Source organism: Magnolia sinica, chromosome 18 (genome assembly GCF_029962835.1).
Source record: "Magnolia sinica isolate HGM2019 chromosome 18, MsV1, whole genome shotgun sequence".
NCBI lineage: Eukaryota > Viridiplantae > Streptophyta > Magnoliopsida > Magnoliales > Magnoliaceae > Magnolia > Magnolia sinica.
In genome coordinates this window covers 13088767-13100417 of record NC_080590.1, presented here as the reverse complement: position 1 = coordinate 13100417, position 11651 = coordinate 13088767, and positions in this window count along the sequence as shown.

The following is an 11651-nucleotide window of genomic DNA, read 5'->3' as shown; positions in this document are numbered from 1 at the left end:
CCAATATCGTGTGAGGACAGACGCGTCGAGGAGGAGAGCCCGGGCAGTCTCAAGAATATGGCGATTTTTTCACTTAGCGACCCCATTCTATTGTGGGGTCTGAGGACATGAGGTCTCGTGGATAAGGCCATGATGTTGGAAATAGACATGAAAGTGGTGATTAACATATTTGCCACCATTGTCAGAACGGAGAATCCGGATCTGAGCAGAAAACTGGGTCTTAATCATAGAATGAAAGGACTGAAAGATCTGAAATACTGCATCCTTATGTTTCAACAAGTATAACCAGGTCATGCGGATGTAGTCATCAACACATATCACAAACTAGCGTATACCAGAGACAATAAATAAGGGAGATGGTCCCCATACATTCGAATGGATTAAAGAAAAAAGGGGTATCACTTTTATTCATGCTTAATGGATAAGTAGCCTTATGATTCTTAGCTAAAATACAAGTATTACAAGTAAATTCAGAGGTCTCAACATTGAAAAATAAATCAAGAAACAAATGCCGTAGATACCCGAATAATGGGTGTCCCAAACGACGATGCCACAACCAAATCTATCGAGTCTTGGAGCCAGGCGAAGAAGATGTGTGATGTGCTCGACCTGAATTGAAATCTTCCATGTAGTATAATCCTCCCTTCTTATTACCACGCCCAATTATCTCCTTGGTGAGAATATCCTGAATAAGATAAAAATCGAAAAACATTAACACCACATAATGTAACTCTGTAGTAATTTGGCTAACAGACAATAACTTGTGGGACAAGGAGGGAACAAGTAAAGTATGTGATAAAAGAAGATAGGGTGATAGGGTCATAGATCCGGCCCCTGTGACCGGTGAGATCATCCCATTGGCATTTACAATGCTAGTGTGCCGTGGAGATGAGTGGTGAGAGAGATCCATGGGATCAAAAGTTATATGGTCCGTAGCTCCAGAGTCGAGAAGCCAATCACCACGGTCGACATCTTGGCGATGACTAAGCAAGGTGTGACAGAGATTACCTTGATCCACAAGGGAGAAGTCCTGTTGGGAGGGGACAGTGGGTGGGATTAGAGAGAGATAAGGTTTAGTTGTTGCTACAGCAACCTTGCCCGTGCCTTCAGCTGTATCAGCAGTATCCCATTTTTTCTTAGCTTGGAATTCGTGCCACCAATCAGGGTATCCATGCAACTCGAAACAGTTGTCAGGTTTGTGCTTCATATTACCACAGTGAGAACATTTAATACTGTCAAATGAGGATCAACCTTTAGAGACAGATTTTCTATGATGTTGGGGAGTTGATTCAGAGAACCCAAGCTTGAGGCCTCTCGAAGCAAGCACAGCTCCTGGAGGTTCATGATCACCTGCGTTCATCACCACCTGGCGAAGGGCCTCTCTACGGACATGAGCATAAGCTTACTCCATGGTGAAAAACGGGTGTAGCTGCAACACGTCATTGCGGATATTGTCCAGCTTGTCGTCAAGGCCATCTAAGAAGACATAGACCCGATCTTTTCGGAGGAGATTATTATACCTTTGAATGTCAGCAGGGCATTTCATTGGATTTGGACGTCGAAAATCAATCTCATGACAAACACCTTGCAAGTCAGTGTAGTATTTTTTCAGGGATTCACCTGCTTAGCGGAGACGTGAGACACGACGCCGGAGATCATAAACCTGGGATGTATCACCACCATCGAAATAGGTGGTGGCAGCAGAGTCCCACACCTGTTTAGCCATGGGAAAATGAATAAAATTTTCGATTAAAGTCGGATCCATGGAATTGATCAGCCATCCTTTGACAATGGCGTTGTCAGTGCACCATTTGCAGAAGGACAGATCAGTAGGAGATGATGGGGTCAGTTCGCCATTGATGTAGCCTAACTTGTCTTTGCCGAAGATATACATCTAGACAACTTGGGACCATAAGCTATAGTTGGAACCATCCAACCTGATGCCAATCGGTAGATCCACGGGTTCAAAGGTCACGGTTGGGGCCTGAGCTTTGGACAGAGCTTCGACCATCTTAGAGGTGAATAATTAAGAAAGTATCTGGTCGGTGGGAGATTCATCCATCTGGATTGGGGTTTCGTTGGATGCCATAGGAGAGGGTGGTGGGCGGAAGGAAGTTTAGAAGCTAGTAATAGATGGGCGTGAACAAGGGCCAGATCGTGACTGGCTTTGATACCATGTCACAATTGCTTTTCAGTATATTTCTTATTTTTTCATTTACAAAGGTATTGTATACATTTATAGAGAGATTTGCTACGCTATTCTTAGCTATACAGATTACACTATACAGATTTTCAGGACTAGAATCTCTTTGATTTGGTTTATTCCTATAATCTCTTAATTGACAACTCACGCAAACATGGGTTTCTCTTTCTTAGATTTTTCAAGGAGATTTTTTAGGGTGGGAGAAAAATCCCTAAAGGGATTATAGGTAATTACATTGTAGGAGTTTTCGGGATTCCTTTATTTACCTGTAAAGGCTCTACACGCTATAAATTCATTATAATTTTTAATTGTAATATGAAACTTAGCAGAAGCCATTCTCATATTATAGAAAAATGTCTTTATAGCCACCTCCACATCATAAGTTGAGTAAATATCTGAATCCAGTAGAGTAGGATTCAGAATCGGATATCGTTCCCCTCCTCGAGACCTATATGACCTTCCTACTTATGATGTGATTTCCTATTATGAAAATTGTCCACCCACCACCCTAAAAGAGATCCATCCCATCTATCTGATGACCTCCTTTTTATTTCCATTAATGTTGGATTGAATGAATAACCTCTCGAGTTGGCCATCAACCCTCGCTACTCCAATCGAGTATAAATTTGAAATTTGACAAAACCTCAATTTCAGATTGTAGGTAAAGTCTGTACAGCTAAAAATGCATTATACATAATAAAACACAATAGATGATACATACTCAAAGGGTATGGAATCTACCATATAATGTGTACTATACATCCAATCTATCCATCACATGTTTCCTTTAATGCTCTCTCATGGCCTAAGAAAAGAAACTTGATTTATCTAATTGACCGCATGAAAAAGAAGGATGGGACGCCAAGCATTACAAACTTCAAATTGCATTTGATGTCGACTGTGATGGGTGGAGGACATTCCATTCATCTAGTGCCTACATGCTTTAATGCTCTCTTAATTAGGGCCTCAAGAAATCAAGTCCTTTTATTTGATTTGCCCATTTTAGCAAAATTTCTCCCCAAGCTTTATGTGGATAAACAATCCGCCAAACACATAATTTGTTTATCTATAAATAGAATACTAATTAAAAACCAAATAAAAATAACATGTAAATAATTTACACTTAAATCTTTTTTCACGTGTAAAGTGTTTATAACTTAAAATTCTACAACCATCCAAATAACTCTTAAACTTATCCCCATGTCTCCTTAAAAAGTGGGAGTACTCTCTTATACTTATTGGCCAAGGATGCTCTGCATTAATTTCACCACTTCTTACTAGACCTGACTTTCCATATTACAAAATTCCTCATATAGTAGAAAATTCATTTTCCTATACATTATTTCTCCAATTTTTAATTTATCAAAAGTCATAAAAATTCACATATATCATATATAACTATATAATTTAACTAATAATTTTACCATAGGAGAAAATCAATAGAAAGGTAAATTGTTCTTTTGTAAATTGTTTCTTTTGACAAAAATAAGATATTGTGGCTGTTGGACATCTTATCACCATTAAATAAACCAACATCCAGACATTAACTTAATTGTTAGACCTGAAATTTGAATCCATCCCTATGATCTAAGGATCAGTGAGTCTTAGGAAATGATTTTCCAAAATTAATCCCATTGATCTTCAAGATCTATTAATTCTTTTTTTTTTTTTTTGAAAACATTAAGATTCACTATCAACTGCAGTGAGATCTTGATTTTAATGTAGTTCTTATGATCGGTTAGTCCCCGAGTTCAATGGAGATATAAATGGCAAGATCAAATGCTTGGCTATTGCACAACCTCAAACCAATGGATGACAGCTCTCCAAGTACAGATTGCATCTAATGCAAGTGAACAATCCACAAGTCTATCTTAACTTGAGATTTAAGCCTAAGAAGCGCCTAATGCATGGGGGTGATTGGAGCCGTTCAAGAGATAGCTCCCATCATCTTGAAGCTGTGGCCGAATGTTGGTTTGCTACAAACGAACCTACCCATGCGGATATGAAATCGGAAAGAATGCTCATCTTTGTAGAAAGAGAGGACGGTCCAAAGTCCCATACATGGTGGCCCAGCTAGCCAGCGGTCTACAATTTCACTCATGGCTCGATGCAATATAAACTTGAAAAACGAAAAGTTCAAGAAATAAACAATTCGAGCCCGGTGCTATGATACGAACACCCATGTTCGTTGACTCATCTCTCCCTCTCCATCCCACCTACTCCGATCCTAATCATGCTAATATCTCCTTCAATTTCAATCTCTCATCTCGTTTTAAAATCTTGCAATGAATTCAGAATGTGTTCCTTTTAAAAAATAAAAAAATAAAAAATCTTGCAATGAATGCTTCCTACACCAATCAAATTACATGGGATTACAACTAACTAACTATACTTAATGAGAAGGTGTCAGGTCCAACTAGTTGGACCATATGTTACATTCCACCCAATGGATTACTTCCTACGTATGAAGTTCTTGTGACATCCATTCCTCCTAATAGATTGGCTCCACCATGAGTATCACCTAATACAAAAATCAGCCTTATCCAATCAAAAAGTGAGCCACACCATATAAAATAGTGTATAGCCATTGGTAAATAGAAAAATACAAGTGTGGACCACTTTATTAGTGGATGGTATTATTTTTGCATGAAGTGTTCTTCATGGTGGGGCCAATATATTAAAATGGTTGGATTTCCCATGCACTCAGCAAGTTAGAGGTTATCCATTGGGTGGACTATAACCTGTGGTGCAATCAGTTGGACTTGAGAATTTCTCGTACTTAATACATAATGCTTCTCAATAATTTACCATAATTAGTGTGAAAAAAGGAAAGGAGATTTACAGTAAAGAGGGAACTACTTTTTAATGTAACCATAGAATCTCTAATAACCCTAAATTTGTGGCCGCATAATGTCTGCATTGGATCCACCCTATCCATCATCAGTTCTGCTGGCCCATGTTAGGATGTGAACTAAAAAATCACACAAAACAAAAATTCAAGTGGGCCACACCACAAAAATAGTGGGAATTGAACACTCCTCATTCAAACCATTTTATGACAATAGAAGTTTTGGATTAAGCTGATCTTTGTGTTTTCCGTCGTCTTGGTGAGATCACCTTCTCAACAGGTTGGATGGCAAGTGAAAAGTCTCATATGTGAGCACTTCCATCTCCACTATTTCATGTGGGGCTAACTTGGGCTTTGAATTTGCCTCATCCTTTGGGCTAATGTGCTAAAAATATGAGTTGGGTAATTAAGAGACAGCCATAATATATATAACATAGACATCAGGGTGGGCCACAGAGATGTTACAGGCAGGGAGGATTGAAAGAAATGTTCATAGGACACATGTTAATGTTGCAGATATGTGTGAGATCGACGACAGTCATTAAGTTGGCCAACTTTGAAAATGTTCTTTCTATAAATTAGGAGATGGGTGGAGAGGAAAAGTAAACAATGGTCTAAATTGGACACACAAATCAGTCCCCTTACTAAGGCCAGGTCACGTTTGCCCTAAGCTTGACTGGATAAACCGTCCGGATGCTCCAACCATGTGGAAAGTTATCACGTGTGCCACGAAGATTCTTTTTGTAAGTTCTTGTTGCGACTCTCCAAGTGGCATTGGTTGTAAATTCTAATACCTTCTACCGACAATTCCACCCGACAAATAGCACTTGTTATCGTTGTGATTTCATATCGCGAGAACTATAGCGGATTTCCTCTTCCCTGCATCGAGAATGCGTGTGGACACCTTTGCTAGTTTTGTACAATTTTTTTAAAAAAAATCTGTGACGCATACTCCTCATCACAAATGTCACTGATTTGAACCTATCCAAACCATCCGAATTGCAGGTCCCATTGTGCATGGAGCATACATCCCACCAATCAATCAATCCTAATCATCCAATCAACATCTGTAAATTGATGGTTAAAAGTAAACCACTGAGCAGCCTGAATTCGAAGAAGAAGAAGAAAAAAAGAACCCACAGTTGGGTCAGCTATTTAAACGGTCAAGATTGCAGTAAAACAATGCCAAAGTGGACTTGAAAAGAGCCACAACCATTCTTTAAATGGTGAAAAACGAACATGGGAGTGGAAGACCCATGCGAATAAGATGGTAATGATTCGAGTTTCCACTGTCAAGCGCTTTATTGTTGTAATTTCGTATTCTTATTATTATGATTATAATGGAAATAATCAGGGTGAAGGCGACATATAAACCAAATGCAAATCATACTCTCTTCTTATTATTATGTTTGGGTGAGATTTCATATATTTCCCAACTCTTAGATGACACATATTGCCAAAAGTGGTACATGACCTATCAAACCTACAAAACTGTAATTATTCGGTTCATTAAACCGTCAGCATTGAGTTGACCATCTGGTTTTTGGGTCTGAGGATAAATGGCCCTACGTTTGGTAAAGAGAGTAATTACTCGGACCTACTGCTCATGATACACATGGCAACGCGGCACAAATGTCTGGGCATTTCTTTCATCAGGTGGGCTCGGAACACAGCACTCAGGTCGGGATTGGGGGTGTACATCGAGTCGAGCCGAGTTGGTTCAACTCGGCCACTAGCTGACCTGAGCTCAAACTCAGCTCAGCTCGGTTTGGTTTGGTCAGCAGCTCAGGCCGAGTTCGACCCAAGATCGAGCCGAGTTCGCCATTGAGGCATTTTCACAAACACCAGTACTGCACCTTCAAGATATCACTGTATTTGAGATAGCAACAATGGTTTTCCAAGTATTTTATCAAACACCTTCTAAGCAACATAAAAATCAAGAAAAAAAAAAGGTGTTGGTTTCATATACATACCTTGCCACCAGCCACACTTCTTTGAGTCATTTCATCAAACACTCCGTGAACAACATCAATATCAAAATAATCGAGTCACTGAACTGGTTCGATCCAAGTTTAATTTGAGCTGGGGCCAACTTGAACTCAGCTCAAACTCATTTTCGAGCTCAAAAAATCAGCTCGACTCAACTCGAACTCGACCTCAAACCGAGTCAAATCGAGCTTTTTCGAGTCGAGTTGAGCAAGCTAACTGAGCTAGCTTGATTCATGTACACCCTTAGACGGGATTGTGTTGACGTGGTAAAGCTCTATGGGCCCCACTATAATGTATGTGTTATATCTACACCGGCCATCCAATTTTCAAGATCATTTTAGGACATGAGATAAAAAATGAAATAGATACAAATATCAAGTGGACCATACCATAGGAAATAGTGGAGATTGAATGCTTGCCATTGAAAACTTATCCACAGTCACAAAACTTTTGGATCAAGCTGATGTTTGGGTTTTCCCTTCATCCAGGTTTTTGTGACCTTATGAATAGGTTGGATGGAAAATAAACATCATGCATGGTGTGCTAAGGTGTCCCACTGCTTTCAGTGGTGTGATCTGCTTGAGCTTTGGATCTTACTCATTTTTGTGCTCATGCCCTAGGATGATCTGAAAAAATGGATGAACGGTGTGGATATAACATATACATCATGGTGGGCCCACAGAACTTTACCACTTCAATGCAACAAAGACCTTGGTGCTGTATTCTACACCACGCAATCTGAGTCCTCATCGGGTAGGGTGCATTGTGATTATTCTCTCGCCGAAAAGAAAAAAGAAGAAGAAGGTGCCCCTCATCAGAGGTTTCACACGTGTATGATAAAAATAGACGGTTGGGAACTGAAATTTAATGTACGTCCATTCTGGCCTATACCTTGATCCAAGTATTTTACATGGTCTGCCCTACTAGATGAATGGACCTGATGTATCGGTCGGTGCTGCTGACCACTACTTAAATCTCACTCGTTTGTGCATGGTTTGATATGACTCGTCCGAGTCGAGTTGAATAAGTTGGTCACTCCAGTCGTTGCAGGATGTGGGAGGCTTGAACTAACTTGGATGGTTGTCTAGACTTGGCCCCAATTAACCCCTGTGTGACTCATCTAACTCAAATTTTATTTTATTTTTATTTTATTTAATTATTTTGCCATTTTTGTTTTCAAATCCTAGATCTAGATTATATATTGAAGTCTCTAAAAAAGATTTACAAGCCTCATGAGAATTTATTAATTTAATAAAAATATTTTATTAATTAAAAATTAAAAAGAGGTGTTCTCATTTAAGCACAATACATTAATGTTTATTGCATTTTTAGGTTACACATTTACTAGATTTTATCTTAAAGTTAGTTTAGGTATCATTTTTTTCTTTTATTGTTTTAAAAAGATGGTTGGCCTGATCAGGGCCAGTCGCCTCCACCTTACCTGGAACACTAAACTCAGGATGAGACGAGTCTGGCAACGTTTGAAGGCTTAGGGCATGTTTGGTTTTCCAATTTCTAATAAAATGTAAAGTAAATGTATTATCATTATCATTTTTATTTAAAGTAAATTATAATCATTACGTTTTTGCATTATAAAATTATTAATTTTAGAGTAAAACAAACAATGTAACAAAATTATCATTACAGTTGAATATAAATGATGCCTTAAAAACCATGATCTTGTGCTAGCATTACTTATTAGCAAGAAGCATATTGCATCCAACCCTGCTTGGACGATAATCAGTCTAGGCAGGTAACCTACTATGATGTATGGGGTTATCCATGTTGTCCATCTATTTTTTTATATTATTTCAGGGTATAAACCCATAAATGAAGCAAATCTTGGCCACATAGTAGGAATTGAACACCTATCATTAAAATCTTCTTGGTAGCTGCAAAAGTTTTAGATCAAACTAACATTTATGTTTTCCCTTCATCTAGGTCTATATGATCTTATGAACAAGTTAAATGTCAAATAAACATCACTTTAGCATGTTAGAAAGGTTTCAATGATGGGTGTCTGCTGCTTAGTTTAGTGTGGTCTACTTAAGCATTGGATTTATCTCATTTTTAGGCTTGAGCCTAAATGATATGGAAAAGTGGATGGATGGCATTGATGAAATCCATACATCATGATTGACCCACAGAGCCCCTGCGTGTATGGATTATCGTCTAGCTAGGCAGGCAGGACGCAATCCTAACCTTCCCTTAGCAAGGTTATTTTGCTGGAAAAATGTTCACATACAATGCCTTCTAACCCTTTACTTGTGTTGAACATCCTAGCCATCGAAAGTTGGGCCGCACCATAAAGATCAACTGATGGGGAAATTTATCCACCCCAACCCTTAGGTGGGCCATACCCATAATGTCCGTCCACCTATGAGGCCAGTCATGCATGTAAATTGTCAGTATGGACTATTAGTAAGTTATAACCTTCCATAACTTTTGTGCAGGGGTGGGCCATCTGACGAGTGAACCAGTCTGTTCTTGTGTATATCAACTTCACTTTGGAGGCCAGCTTATGCACCCTCGAGATCTTCCATACCGTTGTCAGATTCTCACGTGTGCTGCATGTAAAGGTATGTGGGGGATAGTAAACATCTAGAAGTGGAAAGCTTTTTTAAAAGAGCACTTAGAAAGTTATTATGAGAGAGCTAGCTAGAGGATTCGTTGCTTGCCCAATCAGTGATGGCCCCACATGCTTGCTTTAATAGCCGATCTAATCTGTTCATTCGATGGGCCCTCTCCATTAAATGTTTTTTTAATATATATCAATTCCACGTCATTTGAATAGGTATCGGACGCTTTGTGGAGAGTTTTTGTTTTGGGTGGTGGGCTAGGCCTTTTCCTAAACTGTTTAGAGATCTGACAGCAGTTGAAAACACTGTAGTTAATGTGTCGGTCAGGCCTTGACTGTGGGACCCACCTTGATCTATGTGTTGTATATCCACGACGTCCATCCGTTTTGCTGGCTCATTTTTAGGTTATGGCCGAAAGTAAAGTAGATAGAAATCTCAGATGGACCACACCACAGAAAACAGTGGTGATTGAATGCTTGTGGGCCACAAAAATTTTGGATCAAGCTGATATTTGTGTTTTCCCTTCATCCAGCTCTGTATGACCCTATCAATAGATTGGATGGCAAATAAACGTTACGGTGGGTCCTAGGAAGCTTTTAATGGTAGGCATTCAATCACCACTGTTTCCTCTGCCGTGTTTCACCTGAGACTTGGATCTACTTAATTTTTGGGTTCCTCTAAGAAAATGAGGTGGAAAAACGGATGGACGGCGTGGATACACGACACATACATCAAGGTGGGCTCTGCGGTCACAGCCTGACCGAACTGGTGTTACCCAGGGCGGCTTCACCGAAGCCACTCCCGTATGACATTTTAGTCCCTCCAGATCGTGTACCACACACGTGCAAATGTGTATGATGATCCCAACCGTACATCCTGTGGGCCTCGATTGAGCCTTTTTTATTCAATATAACCATCATAACTTCTAATAAGTAGTTCATTCTCACATAATAGAAACCCGGTCATCTTCTGAGCATGTCCCATTCAATATCAGAAGTACGAAATGGACGGTTTCTATCTCATCCATGTGTGCCACTGGTTCAGAATGACACAGAGGCAGGGAATCTGCTCCCATTAACTGCCCTTGAACTTAAACAGTTGAGGATGGAAATTGCAAGTGGTGCACCTTCAATAGGGTTACTTTTGTGCACTAGTCTACTGATTGGTCCATCTAACCATCCCATCCTCATGTGGGGCCCACATAGATAGGCCATAGACAAGGACAGTCAGGCGCAGGAAAATCTACCGTCCTCATTCGATTGTAATATACCAACCGAACAGACCCCATGTAAACATTTTCGAATGACGAAAGTGACCCTAGACCTCAAGTCTCTCGAGGATGCTAGAAACAAGGAAACGTTCAGCAAGTTATCCGGTTCTTCCGATGGCAAAAAAAACATGTGAAGAAAGTAAGTATTGAGGAATGATAAGTGAGAGATGGTCCGTCGAAATGCATTGTCTGGGGCGTGGTCTTGCCCGTGAAAATTACACTGAGTTTTGTCCCCAGCACATGCTCTCACGTGGCAAGCTCTTTGTTCTTGTGAATGTGAATGTGTTACATCACCTTTTTGAATATCGGTCTCACCTATCCGCTGTTCGCTGTTACGATCTGAATGTATAGCCTCGCTCATGACATCTAAGTCTCGGAGATTTTATCAACAAGTGTAAAAATATAAAAAGAAAAAATAAAGAAAAATAAAAAAGAAATGGGATTGACCACCTTTAAAGCTTCCAGCTAGAGTGTGGGGCTCACCATGTTTTTTAATATGCTATCCAATCCATTAAGCAGATGCGCCCCACTAGGATGAATGGACAACCTAAAACTTAGGCTATTAAAAAATTCAGGTGGGCCAAACCACGTGATTTTTAGAGGATTCATGAATGCTATTACGTACTGTGGCCCACCTGATTTTTGGATGGATTGGATGCATGAACACGTCACTGTGGGATCCACACACTAAGTTCTATAATAAGCTTATTTACCAGACGGTGCAGAGGAACCGGCCTCGGTAAGAATTTCAAGTTTCTTACT